The sequence below is a fragment of the Solanum tuberosum genome, unplaced genomic scaffold (genome assembly GCF_000226075.1).
Source record: "Solanum tuberosum cultivar DM 1-3 516 R44 unplaced genomic scaffold, SolTub_3.0 scf00068, whole genome shotgun sequence".
Lineage (NCBI taxonomy): Eukaryota > Viridiplantae > Streptophyta > Magnoliopsida > Solanales > Solanaceae > Solanum > Solanum tuberosum.
In genome coordinates this window covers 1,590,640-1,610,733 of record NW_006238994.1, presented here as the reverse complement: position 1 = coordinate 1,610,733, position 20,094 = coordinate 1,590,640, and the positions used below count along the sequence as shown (strand labels likewise).

The 20,094-nt window shown below is 33.8% G+C and overlaps 1 protein-coding gene and 1 long non-coding RNA gene across 4 annotated transcripts in view; both read right to left on the bottom strand.

Moving 5' to 3' along the window:
* Positions 1-20,094, bottom strand: part of LOC102586916 (histone-lysine N-methyltransferase 2C-like) — a 123,914-nt gene that overhangs the window by 16,415 nt on the left and 87,405 nt on the right. The window lies entirely within an intron of this gene.
* On the bottom strand, positions 8,489-14,312 carry LOC102584916 (uncharacterized). Of its 3 annotated transcripts, none has more exons than XR_367161.2 (6): positions 14,213-14,312; positions 12,361-12,564; positions 12,108-12,235; positions 9,861-9,930; positions 9,674-9,781; positions 8,489-8,575 (listed from the first exon to the last, which is right to left on the bottom strand). It is a non-coding gene; the product is annotated as an uncharacterized lncRNA (long non-coding RNA). The 3 variants fall into 3 exon arrangements; XR_367160.2 differs by having other exon boundaries at positions 9,674-9,776; XR_001473233.1 differs by having other exon boundaries at positions 9,674-9,776; positions 12,361-12,451.

Here is a 20,094-nt window from a genome sequence, read left to right as displayed (position 1 = left end):
TATATATATATATATATATATATAAATTTCTATGGTCACTGCCTTTTCTTTTATATTCTTCCATGATTCTCCTATTAGTCAATAATTTTCTCCTCAAGTTATCCACATCATATCTCATAATTAAGGTTTTATATCTCTATTTTTAGACATTTGAATTATTTTTAGTCGAATCCCCGACCTGTATTCATAGACTGATCTGTATCCCCGATTCTTAAAATTTAGAGAGGATCCGCACTCGAGCCTGAGCAACTTAGCTATCTTTGGCATATCACATGAAACCTTTTCAGGGTATTAGTTACACTTCAAGCAAGAGTTGGGAGTATTCGATCACCCGTAAAGTTAATGTGTGTAAATAACTTTTTGGACAACCACGTGAGATCACTTACAACTTTTCTCTACAAACAATTACTCCCTCTATCCTCAACATTATTACTACATCCATTTCAATTTATGTGGCATCGTTAAACTTGACACAAATTTTAAGAAAGAAAGGAAGACTTGAAATTTGTGGCTATAAATCATTTCATTAAGGGTAAAAGGGAAAGTCTTAAAGTTAAATTATTTCCAATTATAAAAACGTGACATGCTTTTAAGGAAAAAACTGAAAAGGTAAGTGTGCCACATAAATTGAAACAGAGGAAGTTCTATTTAACTTAAGATTTGCAAGTCTTGGTTCCTCCACAATTATCAACAAATTATGCTAGGCAATGTTCATAAATGTCGATTGTATGTCCTCGTTTGAAATGATCTGTCATTAGTTAATCAAAATCTTGAAAGGCTCGTAACCACCAAGGAATAACAATTTTCCTTGCAAACCATTAATCCTTTTAATGAATTCAATTGCCATATATGTGAAGTAGTTCTATCTTTTTCCTACCAAAATAGGACACATCCTAAATAGTTGAAAGGTAAAGACATTCAGTCATAACATGGTGGCTTCGCACCACTTGCTTTTTACCAAAGCGCGATGACCAATTGTGTCAATCAACGATTCCTCTCGTACTAGGTCCAACCTGCCTCCTTGAGACTTAGCTCTGAAAATGAATTCCGATTAGCCGCCTACCTTGTCCACTGAAGCTTATCCATCGGAAGACCTTAATTGTATAGGTACAACGTTGAAGCTTCCCTCTTTCATATTGATGAAATGCTAGGTACCTCTTTAATAGATCAAACTTCCCCCTTGATACAATTCAAAAAGGTACACATCCTAAATATTTGAAGGTAGGGTTGTGAAAGGCGAGTGCCTTATCGCCTTAGGCAAGAGGTGAGGCAAGGCCTTGTTGCCTATTACTAGCGAGGCGGGGTGATATCAAAAAGAAAACAAACGGCGAGTCGCCTGGTGACAAAGGTGTCACCTTTTTAAAAAAAAAAACATGCTTAATTTAATAATTAAAAGGCAATATTAGGGTTTATTTGATGTTTTGGACAAACACGACTCTCTTCTCCCTTTTTTCTCTCCAGTTCATCGTAGTCGCGACCATCAACATATCTCTTCTTCTTTCTCCTTCAATCCTCTGCTTCGTGACCTCAGTAGGTACGTTTCCAACACTTTTTCTTCTTTTTCTCTTCTTCTTCTCTTCTTCTTTCATGCTTTGTTTTTTTTTTTATCTCTGTTAGCACTCAACAATGTGCAGTCTCTATTGTTTTTGTAGTTCTAGTATTTCTTGTCAATTGTCTTGTGAATTATTGAGTCATTCAAGTTCTAATCTTTTAGTATCTACTATTAGTTTTTGAATTGAAATTTTTGTTAATATGTTATTGCTGTTGAGATTTTAGATATGTATATATGCAATTAAATATTTTAAGTTTTTGGTTTTTTTTAGGAAAGAGTTTTTGATATTAATTGGCGTCTCAATTGACAAGGCAGACCCTTGTCTCCTTTCAGCATCCAAAACACAGGTTAAAGGGAACTTTTCACGTTTAATATTTAAATAGCTGGAAGTTCCCTTTACTTCCTTGGAAAAGTTTTGTATCCACCAAAAAAAATGTGCCAAACAGCTTTTTAGACATCATGAGTTTTTTCCTTATCATCTTCAAAGAATTTGATTTTTACCCATTGATGATGGTCACATATAATATGATAGTCAAATGCATTCCCCAAAATTGGCCATATTTTTCCACTATCGTTGCAGAAAATTACAAAAACCACCCAACAGTAATTTTCTTTTTCCTTTTTCATTCATTCATGCTGTTTTAGCTTAGTCCGTGAAGCAAAATCATTCATACAATCACATCAACATACCAATGTCAATAAATCAATACACAAAAGAATTGTCATTCTCGTATATGCTATGTCATCTATTCTGGGTTACAACCAGTAGAAGCCCGAGACTGCAGAGCTTTCTTACCTCTAGAAAATTTACATTAAAACTCTTAATAATGCTTAATGAAGCATAAACAGCAATCCCAAAAATACCATTCAATTATTCAATGAAACAATCAAAGGAGAAGGAGAATGATGACACTATTCTTGGTAACACTTTCCACATTTTAACATAGCAAAATCTGCTGCAAGAACACCACAAAAGGTATAGGAAGCTGTCAATAATAAATTTCGGATATTTAATTCCAGAACAGAAAAGTCTAACCTAATGCACATCCACATCAGCTCGGTGTTAAGAAATAAAATTGCACTTCATAAGAAAGGTGCCAAAGCAAAACCAATAAATTAATAATCTTAAAAGCAATATATAAGGTAAACCTGATGCCATCACATTGGCTGTGCACCCAGCGCTCACAAATGTCACAGCAAACCATAGGTGTTGTTTCAGAATCTCGATAAACCTACATTATAAAAAACAATTAATTGCATTTCCCATAGATCTATGGAAAGAAAAACACTCAGTTGTTTTGGAAAGGCAATGAAAGCCAAGGCATCCAGTAATCATAGCCGACAAATTAGCAACTTCACATTGATAAACCACCATGGTAAAAAGAACTCATTGTAAGATTAAACAAAGAAAAGCTCAAATAATAATAACTGCCAAAATATCTACCTTCAAACAAACTTGACAGTACTTTCTCTTCATAAATAATCTTCCACAAGCATCACAACAAGTGTATCCTAGAAACCACCTGCCATAGATCAAGATATCAATAGTTCAGAGGCAATAGGATATACAATGCCTTGAATGATTTTCATAGGATATGCAATGCCTTAAATGATTTTCATAGGATATGCAATGCCTTAAATGATTTTCATAGGATATGCAATGCCTTAAATGATTTTCATATATCACATGCAGCACACAACATTATCTGACGCTACTATTGCAATATTTGTATTTTAAAATCTCTATAAGATATTAGTGCGGAATATTAAATGTGCTACGGGCAAGCCCAAAACTAGAGAACTGATTTAAATTGCTTTCATAGCCCTTATCACAATATATAACATAAATGGAACTCCTACATGATGCTCCTCTGTGAAGATACAGAAAAAATGACATAGAGAAGTACATGAATAAGCAGTTTAACTAAAATGGAGTTAATTAGACTGTTCAATTAACATTTCCAGCAAAACGTGAATCCAAGAGAATGTCCACTAGCTGCACATGGCCCCATACTACATACCTCACGCTCAGTCCGTTTCCTGGAATACTAGAACAACAGCTGTGACACTTTGTGTGTTTGGGGCACAAATAAGGCCCACTGCTAACGTTCTGCACATCCCAAAAACAACTAAGTACAATCGACTTTTATCATTATACAGAACTGGAAGAGTAAGACACGATAATCCACCTTGTGTGGAGGCTGCATACAGTGACAGTGATAAGCTGCATCGCACCTTTTGCAATACATGAACTTGTTTGGATCTCCAGTTGTTTGACAGCCCTACACCAAAAAAGGAGCATACATACAGTAAGTATATATGAACAATATAGTAAGCATAAGAACATGAGTTGAACAATAACATAGACATCAAATAGCTAAAAATGCATTAATCACTAGTGTATGATGCAGAATGCATGTCCAATTATCAAACAGAAGAGTTGCTTTATACAAAAGATTAAAACAAACAAAAAGCGGCCAAAATAGTTTCATGTATAATCCTACTCGATAGGGACACTTCCAATAGTTTTTTTAGAGATATTTCATACTTGAAGAGATCTTTTCAAACTAATATGTTTGATAATCAATATTTGAGTAGAAACTGCGCTTCATGTGATGCTGCCTCAAATAGATTAGCAGCCTACCTAGCAATTAACAGGAGCATATAAAAAGCCATTATCAGTGACATCCCTGACCATGAGCCACTCAAATAGAAAAGAAAGACAATAGGTTAAACTCCATTCATCCTTGTGTATATCTCATCAGCACATAAACTCCAGTCTTTGTGAGAGCAAATCTAGTCCTTATTTACTGATATTGTCATCTTCCAGCCTCTACCACCCTTTCCCTCCAAACCATCACAAAAATTTCCCACATCCTGATAAAATACCACTATACCCAACCAATAAACTCATTTCCTGCCCATGCAACACATGCAGCAACACCTTCAATTTGTGTGATATAAGCCAATCCAGTCCTTGCAGTCACTCAGACAATAAAATTAACAATTCCATGAGCACCATCCTTCCGGCACCTTCTACCACTTCTTCCTTCAATATGTCAAAAACCTTTCACATCCCCAAATCCAGTTTTGATGCAAGCTAGTGATGCCAAGTTAGGGGTTATTGCTGCACCTGTGATGTGCACGCTTTGGGAAAACTTGGCACAGACAAGGTGAGACAGAAATATTTTTCAACGAAGCACGGAAAATGTATTTGAAAACTTCAAAATACGGAAAAGATAGGGAAAAGGGAGTAAAAAGGGTAGGTTTTTATTATTTTTGGATATATGGGTACTAGTACTCCTCTCTACAATTAATTTTTCTTTTTATTTCAAGTTTTTAACGCTTCTACTTTTGCTATTGTTTTTCTGTATTTTTTTAATCAAGTAAATGTATTTTCATTCATAAACCTGGCTAAGTTATCCGTATACAAGGAATATATCAAAAGATATTCTACAAAAGGATATGATTCTTTACAAACTCCACCCTCTCATTTACTCCCTCCGTCCCAGCTTATATAATTTACTTTCCTTTTAAATCGGACCCAAAAAGAATGACACATTTCTACATCAAGTAACAATTTCACATTAAAATGCTCATTTTACCCTTAATGAAATGATTTACAGCGACACAAATATCTATCACTTATTTTAGACCACAAATTTTAAAAGTCTTCCTTTCTTTCTTTAACTCTATGTCGAGTCAAACTAATTCATAAAAAAATGGGACGGAGGGAGTCAAAACAAGGGACTTTCTGTTCACACCAAAAGAAAATAAGGGAACTGAGACTACTCCTTAATGGAGAGAAACTCGACTCTACACCTTCAAAAGATCTCTCATCTCTCTCTCTCTCTCTCAAGACTACCCACATTAAAGCAAGTGGAACCACGTTCTAAGCCCTTCGTCTTCTTTTCCTTCTGTGCTCTTCCAACTGAACATCAAATCTTTCACAGTTTTTGGCAATGCTCACGGAGTGCTCAACCACCCAACATATCCCACCATAGCCTCATGGTTAGCTTGCAATGTAAGAAAAGATGATCCACATCCTCACCTGCCTCCTTACACATGTAACACCAACTAATGAAAGACAACGCACACCTTCCTGGGCACCCTTGAGATCCATATTGCATAACATGGAAAAGTCATCTCCTCCATAACCAATAGTTTCTCATAAAAAGACTTCACAGAGAACATTCCATTATTTCCAAACCCCACTTCCAAACATCGAAATAATCAATGGATTGACTTTTCTACGTAGTAAGGCTAGGATTCTGTGTTTCCTTAAAATTTCTTTTTCTTTTTCTTCTTCAAAGATGACACTTTCTTTGTATGCAAGTCCCCATCTTAAACTACTGCTGAGTTTGAGCTTCTTTTTGCTTCTCTTTCAACTCTATGTATAGTTACTAAAACAATTTAATATGAAATTAAATGCTGCAAACTAATTACTTTTATAGTCAATTTATTGAGAATCTAAAACCAATGTTGCTATTGACCATCATTATTCTGTGACCTTGTTTAAACTTATTTTCATTCTATTTCATTTTAGGTATAGAATCTACAAATTGTCATTATTGTATAACAGGTACTAAAAATAATAATGTTAATCGCTACTTGATCTTATAAGTACAAAATTCATATATTTAGGCGATTTCATATGTCTGATGAATCGAACGCTGCTTATTGCTTTTGATTAAAGCTTTGAAGACCTTATTGCTTATTTGCAATTTTCATTTTTAACGTACTGCTCAAATCCTACCAATATTCCAACCTACAAGGCTATTTTTCTATGCCCCCAAGAAACCTCCACAGTAAAACCTAGAAGCAAGTCTCGTGGTGCCACGGAGGGAGTAACAAAGGAAGGGATAAAGGTTAACAGTTAGTTGGTTATAAACCTTTGTTTGATTTGGCTTGGTTAACCATTGGTTAGACGGATTCAACTATCTCATTCCAAACAATGTGAAGGTTTAATGTGAAACAAAAACTATAATCAAAGTCTTCCTCAAACAAAAAAATAAAATTGAAGTCACCAAAGAACACTAGGACAAAAGCACAAATGACTGAAAAAGCAAGCTGGAGAAACAGAGAGAGAGGAAAATGCCCTGAAGGCCTAGCTCGAGTGGCAAAAGGTGGAGGATTTGTGGCTTAGGTCGCAGGTTCAAGCCCCATACCATGCAAAGCGAAGCCCAGTATTTAGGTGGAGAAGGGTAGAGGGGCGGGTTCATTATCCACCGAGTTTAGAAGGTTGTGATTGGTCCAAAGGACGGGTCACATATGGATTTCTCGGTTATAAAAAAAAAACAGAGAGGGAAACAAAAACCAAGAAGAAAATGTAATCTGATTCAGTAACACATTGCAAACTGAACATGACAAACTTTACACCATAAAAAGAAAAACATGGAAGTGATGGAACTATAGTGACTTATTTAACATTAAATAACTTCTTTTTAAATAACTGTGGCGCCTTAACCAACTTGTGAGCACTTCAACTATTTCACTAGGTACCTTCCACCAGCACACTTACCAGGTAACTCTGTTACCAAGCCAAGAAAACACTTGCGTTCATTAAATAGCTTCGTACAACCAGGGATTGAGGTTTCAACGTGGGTTTATCATTATAAGCTATTATTGCTTGCAGCTTATTTGGCTTTGACATGGTGGATACTAGAGTTGGGTCCACTTGATCCAGAGGAAAGTAGTCTTCCCTGTTTCTTACAGGACAAAAGGTAGTTGATATGGCAAGTGTATGATTAGTGACTAATGGGTTTGCATATAAGTGGGGCCATGGGTCAAATTCCACCTGTTTTGCCATCTCCATTGACTGTCATACACCATACACATACGGAGGGATCCATTTAAAAGCATTGACTAAAAAGCAATATCTTTGTTTCTGAATTGACTGTCCATGCAGACACATAGAGAAGTTGAAAAAACCTCTTTCTATAGTTAAGACACCGACCCAAGTCAGGATCTTTTATTTTCAATCAATGTACCTTACCCAAGATTTGTGTGTCAAAACTGACATGAGTGACCTCTCATAGGGCTAGGCAACAGGTTAGAACCTAAAATGCGTAAATATGAAAACCTCAGGTTGTTGCATATGGCTAGCAAAGAAAATTAGGACATCAGTTGATATCTCATATAAATTTATTTTTTCCGTTTTGTTAGGTAATAAAAGTCAATGTTTTGTCGAATTAGCTTTGACCTTATTCACAAAAAAAGAAAAAAAAACAACTCATGGTAGAATTGCCACATTATGGGAAGTTATTAAAAAGCAAAACCAACTATGTTTCATTATTTTATTGAAAAGAATCAAAATGTTTACCTCACAAAGCCGGCAAGAGGGACATGTCCATGAACTCCAATGGAAGAGATCTGTAGGAAGGGGCATATTAGCAAAAGCATAACACTAAAAACTGACAAATCTTGTGGCCCATAAGAGTACCTCTATGTTGACCCCAAGTTTTCAGGCAGCTTAGGTGACACTTCTTCCCACAACAATTGCATGACATCATTTTCCTTGCTCTTTCACCTCCTTCATTTTCACAGGAAAAGCATAGCCTACACATCACTTTGACATTTGATAGACCTTGCTCTTCTCCACCGACATCTTTCATGGAGCCCTGAGGGCAGATATTTATTTGTAAATAAAAAAATTGAATACTTTCGTGTAATAATTTAAAACTGCAGTTCCTAACCTCCACATCTCCAGACTGAAATCCTCTAGCGAAATCCTCAGCCACATTAGATGCAGCAGCAGCTTTCTTCTGCAAAGCAGCACGCTTAGTCTGAGCTGAAGCAATAGAAGCTGCCTCCTCACCATCCCCGCCGCTGCTGCCACCCCCATCACCTACAGGCACCTGTGGGGGTGACGCAACGCGAAGCTTGGGCACCTTAACCTGACATGTAGCAGGTTGTTTGGCCTTAAGACCCCATGGGTCCTTGAGAAACTCCTCAAATTTAGTCACATCCAAGAACTCATTTTTACCCTTTGGGAACCCCTCTGGGCAGAAGCAGATCTTTCGACTGCACCAACAAACGCAAAAACACTCAACTGGGTCAGAAATTCCAAAGCAAACAACAAAACACAAAACCAAGAAACCGATTTCGCATCCATCCATAAAGAGAGAGAGAGAGAGAGATAGCAGATCCTCCAGCTACCAAAAAATAGCCAAACCCCACACCCAAAAACGCTGGATGGTTTATAAGAATAACCCCAGTAAACAACTTGAAACCATAGAACAATGAAACCCATTTGGCATCCTTGGCCTAGATAAGAGAGAGTAGATAATAAAAAGAGAAAGAGAGAAAATAAACAAAATTATAAACAAATAATACAAAAATAAAAGAATGTAGTACCAGGTAAATGGGCAAGCTGTGTGAAACGCCATACACGAGATAAAGATTTTGGTGTATGAGCAACTTTTGAAGAGTTCAAATTGGGAAAAGCCCTTTGGGGGAAAAGAGAGAGAAAGAGAGGAAGTGGAGGGGGCGTGACTTTTGATTGTGGTTTGTGTGGGTGTTTGGGGTTACACAAGTTTGTTTATAAGGTGAGGCAAGATTTACATTTGGCCCATTGAAGTTTTCAAAATGTTGATAGAATCCATGATTGTTTGTATAGTAGTGTAAAAAGGTCAAAAATCCAAAAAAGGAAAAACATTTAATAAGAGAAGATAAACTTTCAGAAAAATACATATGGTCATTGTGAGTAGATTTTCAAAATTTATTTTGACCATAAAATTTGATCAGATTTAGAAAATCTGATTTTTAAATATTTTCAAGTTCCCACCAATTTTTGGGTTTTTTGGGATATGGCTTCTGCTCTGAGTTAAGTGGTCATGAATTTGTTTCTATTTCATAGTTACGAGTTATTGTCAGCTGTCTAAGATCTACTTCAAAGTCCAAGCAGTAACAATGTCAGCAAAGTCCTGCTTGGAAATATATTATAAAGAAACTAGAGCTCCATTTTTTGTTGATTTTCTTGAAGCAAGGCCAGGACATAAAAATGGAGCTGTAACTTACAGGATAAAAGAAAGGAACAAGTAAAAATCAAGAGATTGATCATTGAAGAATTGAATTTTGATGCTCATTTCCAGTGAGGAAGGGAAAGTTTGAATAGCTTACATAGTTCATAGTATGAATCATGATCATCAAGTCCAATTCTGCATTTGACACTCATGGGAACATTTATATTTGCAGCGATTACGCACATTGCCTCAGCAACAAACTTTCCTTGTAGAAGTTGTGCATATATCAGAGCAAGTATACAGATAAATAATTTATTTAATTTATCAAGCAAACAAATATGAACCTTTGGATCAAGCATGAGGCACACACCAAAACACCCATGTCAAGCTACTCTGGGGCTAGGACATCCACAACTGTTATATAATAGAGAAAAAGTATCAGTTTTGGGTCTGAATAAAAGCTAGAAATGTATATTTTAGATAGGAAAAGCAGAATGAACTTAAAATTAGTTGTGTCGATTTGGCCAAGATCTACAAATTATTTTCAATGATGCTTAAATATTACTACACTTCCTTACGGAGTGGGATTGTGGAAGAGTATTAGGATGTTGTGGGATACATTTGATCAGAACGCTTACTTTGAATTGGGCAATGGTTTACTCCTAAAATTTTGGACAGACAAAATGGCTTGGAAATACCACTCTTCAGGAGGATTTCCCAGATCTGTTTAGAATTGCTCAAGATCCCAATTCTGTTATTGCTGCTAATAGAGAAGGGATCAATTGGGATCTGAGATTTAGAAGGAATATGCATGATTGGGAAGTGAATGATCTGGTAGACCTTTTTGCTAGACTACAACATTGTCACATTAATCTCCAGGCAGCTGATAAGCTCAAATGGGGACACCAGAAAGGAGTTTATACAGTAAAGGAAGGGTATCAACAGTTGTGCTCTAGAAACCCCGTGATAGCTAACTGGCCCTGGAAACTCATTTGGAGGACCAAGCTACCACCTAAGGTAGGTTTTTTTTACCTGGATAGACCCCTCACTGTTAAGGATGCATATGAGAGTTGGAGTCTATGGAAAGTTGACAAAGCCATCAATAAGATCTGGATTATGATATCTGCTTGTATTTTTTGGTGTATTTGGTTAGAGAGGAACAAGAGATGTTTTGATGAAGAGTCAACTGCTTTAGGCAGTTTGAAGACTAGGTGCACTGAAAATTTGTTTAGTTGGACCAACTTGTATCCTGCTGTTAATGCAGAACAACTTCAGGATTTTACTAACTCATTAGCTCTGGCTTAGATAGTTTGTATAGTTAGCCAGAGATTTTTTTGTAAGCTCAAATGCCATATCTGGTAAATTTTGCATCTTCCTGATGCTGTTATTAATACCACTTATCTTATCAAAAAAAAAATTATTTTCCCTAATTTGAAGCACTTTAGGATGTTGCTCAAGGCTATATGCCTAGAATCTATCCCGGTATATTAGAAAAATCACATAAATATCAGACTCACTGCACAATAGAACCACACAAGCATTAGTCAGTGACAAGCTTCTCTTAAAGGTCCAAGTTGCAAGCACAATAACATGTCAGTACAAGAAAGTTCCTTTTGGAGAATTTTTTTTCTTCTTATTTTTTGGTGACCGTGGTGTTCGTACCAGCTTTCGCGGACCTCGACTAATTCAACGGGATACCTGCCACCTCTCACCAGCAACAGGTAACTCTATCCACCAAGGCTAGAACAGATGGGAAGGATCACCTAATTTTTCTTGTCTTCACTAAGTTTTGAATATGATACCTCAGGGTTCTCAACCGCTTCTTTGACCACTAGGTCACACCATTGGGTGCAGATCCTTTTGTAGATCTACCCAGGTTACAATAATACATCATCTAGGTCCCCTTCTTTGCCAAGTATTTTACACCAGCGGAATAAATATTCCTTTTCTAGGAAACCATCTAACTGGGACAAGGGTCTTAGTTTAGGAAAATGAAAATAACCAACCAATTTGGTTAACTCGACCCTTGAAAGACAACCCAAAGAGTCTATAGTAATTGATATAAAAACAGTATGATTCATCGATTTAGAATATCAAATTCAAGTGTCAGGTGCCATCTATAGAAGTGTTAACTGTAAGCTTCTCTTTGTAGAAGGTCAGTTTAGATCATGTAGAAAGTAGGCATATAACCACAGAGACATACATCCACTATTTCCTTTTATCATGAAAATTGGGGCTGGCAGCAAGAGGATCAACATTAAAGAAAGTAACACTTGCCATCGCATGACTTGAAACAAATGGGAAAAATAAAATCATAGGATATTTTGATTTACGCACATTCAGTGAAAAAATTAACCGGTACAGTTCATTTAATTTATCATAGGCGAGTTTGAATCTTCTGTAATTGTGAGCCTTTACATACTATATAGCCCAGTAAATGTTCATTTCTTTTTGTCTAGAATAAGAACAAAGGATTAACTTGCATGATTCTCTTCTTTTTGCTAAGCTCTACTTATCAGTAAGAAACAAAAAGGTACTTTATAGTTGGGTAGAAAAGCACTAGAATCTTATTCCATGCAGCAGAACTTTACCAAATTGCCAAACTGGTAAGAAAATTGTTTCGGCAGCAAGCATTTCTGTGTAGAGCCACGTCTTCTTTGAGATGAGACGGGCCAAAGTTCTGTAATGGTTATCAGTCCATTTCATCATGGGAGAAACACTGTTTAAATACAAAGGCTTATAAATATTAGGGAGCATTTTTTATTATTCTTTTAAGTAAAAAAATAATATGGAGCTTATTAACTTTGTAAAGAGAGAAAATTAGACTTGAATATATGTGCGCACCTGAACCAAGGAGGAGGATAGTAGAGTGGAGTTTTGATGATAAGCACACAATGTCTTGCTTGAACTTCCATAAAAGAAGTTCGATGACAATCTGCCACGGGTTTTCAGGATAACAGAATGAAAAGGAGTTATAGAAGCAATCAAACAATGTCCCGTAGATTTCTTCTTCCCTCGAAGCCCAGCGTAGGCTGCTCTTTTATGAACCTACCCATTGGATAGGAATTGGCATCACACAAGAGGACATGCTATATACCCCACAGAGGCACTTTGAAACATTTACAATAATTAACCGAACAAATAAAGACCTAAAGCCACCTAGCTCAATATAAGCCAAAAGAAATACTTGGATCATTAGCTGAAGGACAAACTGTCAGGAACTAGAAAGTTGATATACTGGCTCAACTAACTGAACATTTTTAATAATTTTACAGTTGCTGTAGGTATTGCCTAGAAGACTGGAAAATCCACCCTCACAAGTTAGAAAGAAGAGAAGCTACAAAGACAAATGAAAAACATTTGTATTTCAATTCCAGCATTTATCTTGTGGGTAAGAAAAAAGCTCTATACGCTTAGAAGGAAGAATGATGCACTTCACTGTTAAAAATACAGAAATGTTTAAACTCATTAGGCAATCTGAAAAAACTAATTGATATAGATGCTATGATGGATTTCCTTGGCTCGGTTACAGATACAAGAGAGATTAGATCATTTATAGCCTTCTTGATAACCAGGACGCACCTGGTGCTGCTTTAGCTAATCAAATATTATCATCAATCAACAAGGAACTACATCTCAACCCTAAGCTTGTCAAGGTTAGCAGTTTGAATCCTCTATGATAATAAACTATTGTTTATAAGCAAATTATTGACATTCTTTCTATTTTAACCATCACAAAATGTTTCACAATATTCCACTAACCATATACTAGTTATCCGTTTAAAGTGACATCATTCAACTGGATATGGAGTTCGTTAATTATGGTACATAATTAAATAGTGTAGATATGAGAATATTCAAATATGGTATAATAAGATAGTGTAGATAACATAATATTTAAATCAAATCCAAGTTTAAATTTGAACATTAAATGTTCTACAATTCATCCTCATTTAGATAATGTCAAAGGAGATGGGATAGTTCACATATTGCTAGAAAAAGTGAAAAAAGAACCCATAAAAATTCAATCTTTCTAAGTTTTCTCCATATAATAGCTCTTAAACAACTTCTCCTATTTTTTTCATTGCTTAATATCTTAATCATATTCCGGATATCCAAAATCTCAGAGCCACCCAATTCCCACGTTTAGCTCTTCCCTTCTAACAGGAATTGACCCAAAAAAAAGTGCGAACAGGGAAGTGTATTAATTATGGGGTTTTCGAGGTTAAAAAAAAAGACCAAAATAAACAGAAACACGAATTGCTAGAAAAAGAGAAAAAGAACCCATAAAAATTCAATCTTTTTAAGTTTTCTCCATATAATCTACCCTTTCCAGCTTCCACCAAAATAAAATAGCTCTTAAATAACTTCTCCTATTTTTTCCATTGCTTAATATCTTAATCATATTCCAAATATCCAAAATTTCAGAACCACCCAATTCCTACACTTGAATACTTCCTTCCCACGTTTAGCTCTTCTCTTCTAACAGGAATTGATTGCGAACCGGAAAATTAATTAATCATGGGGTTAAAAAAAGAACCAGAATAAACAGAAATTAGGAAACTCAAACAAGAAAAACTAAAATATATAAATAAGACAAAAAGGAAAAGCACAAAACAATTCTAATAACTAAGAATAATGAAAAATATAAGACCCAGTATATGTACAAAGAGGAAAATAGGATTTAGGGTTTTACATGGAAACAGAGAGATGATGCTGCAGCTACTTCTGACGTGAATCCAGTGGCAGTTGGAGAAGACAAACCGAATAAAAGAGTCTCTCTCTCTATATAATATATAATACATAATAAAAAATAAAAAAAACTGTTTGTCTTCATTTCTTTTAAAATTGAAATGATTAATATGGTAGACATCATCAAAAATACTAATAAAGTATTAAATTGAGATCTAGTCAAAATAAAGATAAATATTTTCTGTTATCATCTTGATAAGGTTTGAAAATAAAATATTTTATTACTAAAGATAGCTTTTATGTTGTTGAATAATCTGAATGTTAGGTATGATCACCTCAAGATAGTTATTTTTAAACAAAATATTTTGATTAGATTATAAAATTTTAAATCTATTTATGATTCCCTTATAATTTTTCATTGATATTAGTGGTAAAAGTGTCATTAATGATATCTCGGGAAAAAATCTTCATCATATTTTGAAATAAATTACGTGAATAGTCATTTATATTCGAGAATTTGTCTAGTAAATAGTAATATTATAAATTGTAATTATTTAATATTATTATGATGAAATAATATATCTCGAAATAGTGTTCAATATTCAAATAATTTGACTCTCAAAAAGTAAAATATAACATATATTACGGGACAATTGAATTATAACTACCCAAAGAACTAGAGAAGTTCATATTGAATTTTGCCTCGAAATCCCAGAGAACTAGGGTAGAAAAGTTTTGCTATTCTATAATAATATCTTTTATCAAGTATAGGATATGGATAATTTAGGGAAAACTAAGGAAATAGCCCTTAGGAGTAAAATAGTTACAATCATATACCCTATTACTTTCATACCCTAAAATAATTACATTCTATATCCATTTCCAGTCAATTTGCATAATTGATTTAAAAAGCCCTAACGATCAACTTCCAATCAGTTCTTTGTTCTTCCCTACTCCTCTTTATTTTTTCATTCACGATTCTGCTTTTTTTCCCAAGTTCTCCTTCTTCCTTCATACACAATTCTTCTTCTTCCAGATCAGATCAACGTTGAAGTTCGTTCTATCCATCAATGGAGCAAATACCGATCCTTTTGCAGCATAACGAAATTTGTAATTCAGAGTAAAATTACATCAACTTTGATATTGATGCACTGCTTGTAGAAACACCTACAAATTTTGAAGCTTTCATCACACAAATTTCCAATCATCTCAAAATTAATATTTCTAGAAGTATTGACATCAGCTATTCAATTGCGCAAGGATTTCCGCAATTGAAAATATTGAACGATATGTGAGTGAAAATGTACATCGACTTGAAGAAGAAGAAGAATGCAGATATTACTTCTTATCCGTTGGTCATTGCCTACAACAACACTGCAATGAAAAAAATGACCGATTCTCCAGAAATATCTCAACAAAATACAGAGTTACTAATTTATGAAAAAAATACATTCTTTGAAATTAATCTTCCTGCTAATGATGTTGCTGAGGATATGACTTCAACAGAGATAACCACAGATATATCAAAACAATCAATCTAAGTTTATCACATCTACAAAAACAAAATCACTCTAGCTCAAGTTGTAAGGCGACATTTAGTTCAGGAAGGTTTTCAGTATAAAACCCCGAGATCTTGCAAAAATATGTACAAATCCCTATATATAATGTTTAAAATGACATGTTGTTTTTAGTAAATTTATCAAACGATTAGGGGAAACTGCAGAAATACTAAATGATACGATAATAATGTATGACATACTGTTCTGGTATCATTCAAAAAATAATTTTACTGAACAAATTACTGAATGATACCATAATAGTATATGACATGGTGTTGTGGAATCATTCAGAAAATAATAACACAATCCAGGAGGAAAATGGACAATTACTAAGTGATACCATAATAGTATATGTCATACTCTTCTGGTATCATTCAGAAATAATCAGTGCAAAATGAGCAATTACTGAATGACACCATAATAGTGTATGTCATGCTATTGTGGTATCATTCAAAACTAATAACACAGTCCACGAGGAAATGGATAGTTAATCAGTGATACCATAATAGTATATGGCATACTCTTCTGGTATCATTCAAAAATAATCAGTTGAAAATGCGCAATTATTGAATGATACCAAAATAGTATTTGGCATGTTGTTGTTCAGAAATAATAACACAGTCCAGGCAGGGGCGGACCTAGGTGGACCCTAGGGGGTTCACCCAAACCCCCTCGTCAAAAAATTACACGATATATATTACGTCAAATTCTGATTTTATGGGAATATATATTAAAATGAACATCCTAAAAATAGAGTATAGGCTTGGCTCAGTGGATAAGTGGTTCAAGATATGCCCCTAGGTCACGGGTTCAAATCCCATATTTTTTCCCTCTTTTTAATATGCTTTGGAAAATGAAACTTTTGGACTTAGACCTTTTTCTTCTTTTTCATTATTTTTTCCTTTTATTCCATATATATATATATATATATATATTGAAATGAACCCCCTGAAACAAAGGACATGCTTGGCTCAGTGGATAAGTGGTTCAAGATATGCCCCTAGGTCACGGGTTCAAATCCCATATTTTTTCCCTCTTTTTAATATGCTTTGGAAAATGAAACTTTTGGACTTAGACCTTTTTCTTCTTTTTCATTATTTTTTCCTTTTATTCCATTTCTTCTTTTAATTTGTTCTTGTTTAAATTTATTAGACACGTTCTTTTTATTTTTATTTTTTATTATTTTTAAATCTATTATTCATGTTGTTTCAACGTAACTCTTTTTCATATACTAACTTGAACAACTCTTTTAAAAAATGATGAATTATATTTAACTTGAAATAGAGATAGAAATATATATATTTAAAAAAAAAAGATAAATTAGATGTAATTGAATGAAGAAACTTAAATATCGTCAACATCCTTTTAAAAATATTAATTTATAGAATTCATGAAATTTCTTTTATATTTTTAATTCTATTTTAGAGGGATGGAAAGTAAACTTATTTGATTTAATCGTTATTTGTCTTTTTTACAAATTATGACTAACCTAGTAAATTGAACTATATGAACTAAAAAAATTGACGATGTTATTTATTTATCTTCTGAATATGCATTATAATATTAGTAACTCTATTCTTACACACTTTTAGAGAATCTTGACGATTTTCATAGTAATATGTGATTGAATGGATACTAATTTAAAATTTTTAAAAAGAGAAAACTAAAGTAAAACATTACAAAATAAAAGTATAAAAAACACAAGAAATTTTAAGAATGCTCGATGGAGCATGATAAAAGTAGAAAGAAATGTTTAATATGATATGATAAAGTAAGTTAAATTCAGCACGGTAAGGTAAATATCTTTCTTCCCCGTCTCGCTCCCTTTTTCATCATTTAATTTTCACTCGTTTTAGGAATTAACTGATGTAATACAATCGATCCGCTAAAATTCTTATCAATGTATCTTTGTCCTCGATATCTTTGATTAGTTTAGTCTTTACTTTTATGAACCAATAAAATATCTATGATTTTTGTACAATGAGCATGCTAAGGGGCTACTACGCTCACCGCGAGTAATACCATAATAGTATATGATATACTGTTTTGGTATCATTCATAAATAATCAGAGAAAATGAGCAAAATATTGAATGATACCAAAATAGTATATGTATACTGTGGTGGTATCATTCAAAAGTAATCAGCGCGAAATGACCTCAACTTAGTTTGTTGAGGTCTTTAACGTATTATTTATTTTACAAATATAAACAATACTATTCAATCACATACTTGTTGAATGCAGATATACTGTTATTTGTGTTGAAGACACATGTCGATGGTCTCTTAAGGCAAGAAGCATACAAAAATCAAAATTCTTTTGAGTAACAAGTTTCAATGATGTCCACACATGTCCAATGGAAAATAAGCAATTACTGAATGATACTATAATAGTGTATGGCATGCTGTTGTGGTATTGTTCAGAAAAAATAACACAATCCAGGAGGAAATGCACAGTACTGAGTGATACTGTAATAGTATATGATATATTGTTCTGGTATCATTCATAAATAATTAGAGAAAATGAGCAAATACCGAATGATACCAAAATAGTATTTGTATACTGTTACAGTTTTGAGTTAAAAAAAGTTCTGTTTTTTGGAATAAATACAGGTAACACCTTCTACTCATTTTGTTCATTCCGTCAGAGATGGTCAAGTGAAATACACTGTTTCACTACATGTAAAGACATGTACATGTGGAAAGTTCCAAATAAATGAATTTTCATGTAGACATGCCATGATAGTGGTGCGCAAATTTCACCTTGACAAATATACATATTGTTCTCCTTACTACACTAGAAACTTCTCATATGAGGCACCAGTTAATCCTCTACCTGACAAAATAATGTGCCAACTTCCAGATAATATATCATCACGCAAGGTGCTCCCACCCAATGCCAAAATCCCTGCAGGAAGACCTAGAAAACAAAGAGGGAAAGGAGGATCTGAAAAATACTATATTCCAACAAAAGTAAAATGTGGATGATGTGGACATAAAGGACACAATCGAAGAACTTGCAAAAGAATTCCAAAGAAGGATTGAAACAGTACTGTTTGTATTGATTTAGATAGACATTACAAAATATTTGTTATATAGTGCTACTAATGTTGATGGAATGTTCAAATTCAAAAAACAAGGTTTATATTGTTCACAAAGTGCTCATTGTTTGACTGATAATAATAAGGTATATATATACTATGTTCGTATCAATAGTATTTCTATTCCACACAGTAGTCAGTAGTCGCAATGATGCTAAACAAGTATATATTTACAGTGTTAGCATCATTAACTTTCTATTCTCCATATACAACTCATTAGTAACTGATACTAAAATAGAATCTATATACTATGTTGGTATCATGAAGGTTATCTTTTTTCATATTTTACAAATTACTAAATGATACTAAATACGTATCTATATACTTTATTGGTATTACCTATACTGAGTGCTCTCACATAAGACTCATTCAGCTAGAATAACTATATTAAGATACTCACGAGGCAACTAGATGATATTGATCATAAAGTTAAACCATATTTCAAAATAGTTTATAACAAAAATAATGTACGCAACTAGATGGTATCATTAAGCTATTTGTTCATAACTAATTTATCAAGAGATACTACAATAGTATGTCTTTATTGTAAGTGATACTAAAATCGTATATATCTACAGGATTGGTATCATTGAGGTTTTCGTGTTCATAACTAATTTAGTAAGTGATACTAAACAGGTATATATCTACAAGATTGGTATCATTTGATGTTTCTCGTGTTCCTAACTAACTTACTAAGTGATACTAAATATGTATATATCTACAAGATTGGTATCATTGAGGTTGTATTGTTCATAACTAACTTAGTAAAATGATACTCAAATAGTAAATACCTACATAATTGGTATCATTTGATGTTTCTCGTGTTCCTAACTAACTTATTAAGTGATACTAAAAAGATATATATCTACCAAATTGGTATAATTGAGGTTTGTATTGTTCTTAACTAACTTAGTAAATGATACTAAATTAGTATATATCTACGGGATTGATATCATTAAGGTTTGTATTGTTCACAACTAAATTAGTAAATGATACTAAAAAGGTATATATCTATAGGATCTGTATCATTGAGGTTGTATTGTTCATAACTAACTTAGTAAAATGATACTCAAATAGTAAATACCTACATAATTGGTATCATTTGATGTTTCTCGTGTTCCTAACTAACTTACTAAGTGATACTAAATATGTATATATCTACAAGATTGGTATCATTGAGGTTGTATTGTTCATAACTAACTTAGTAAATGATACTAAAACTGAATAT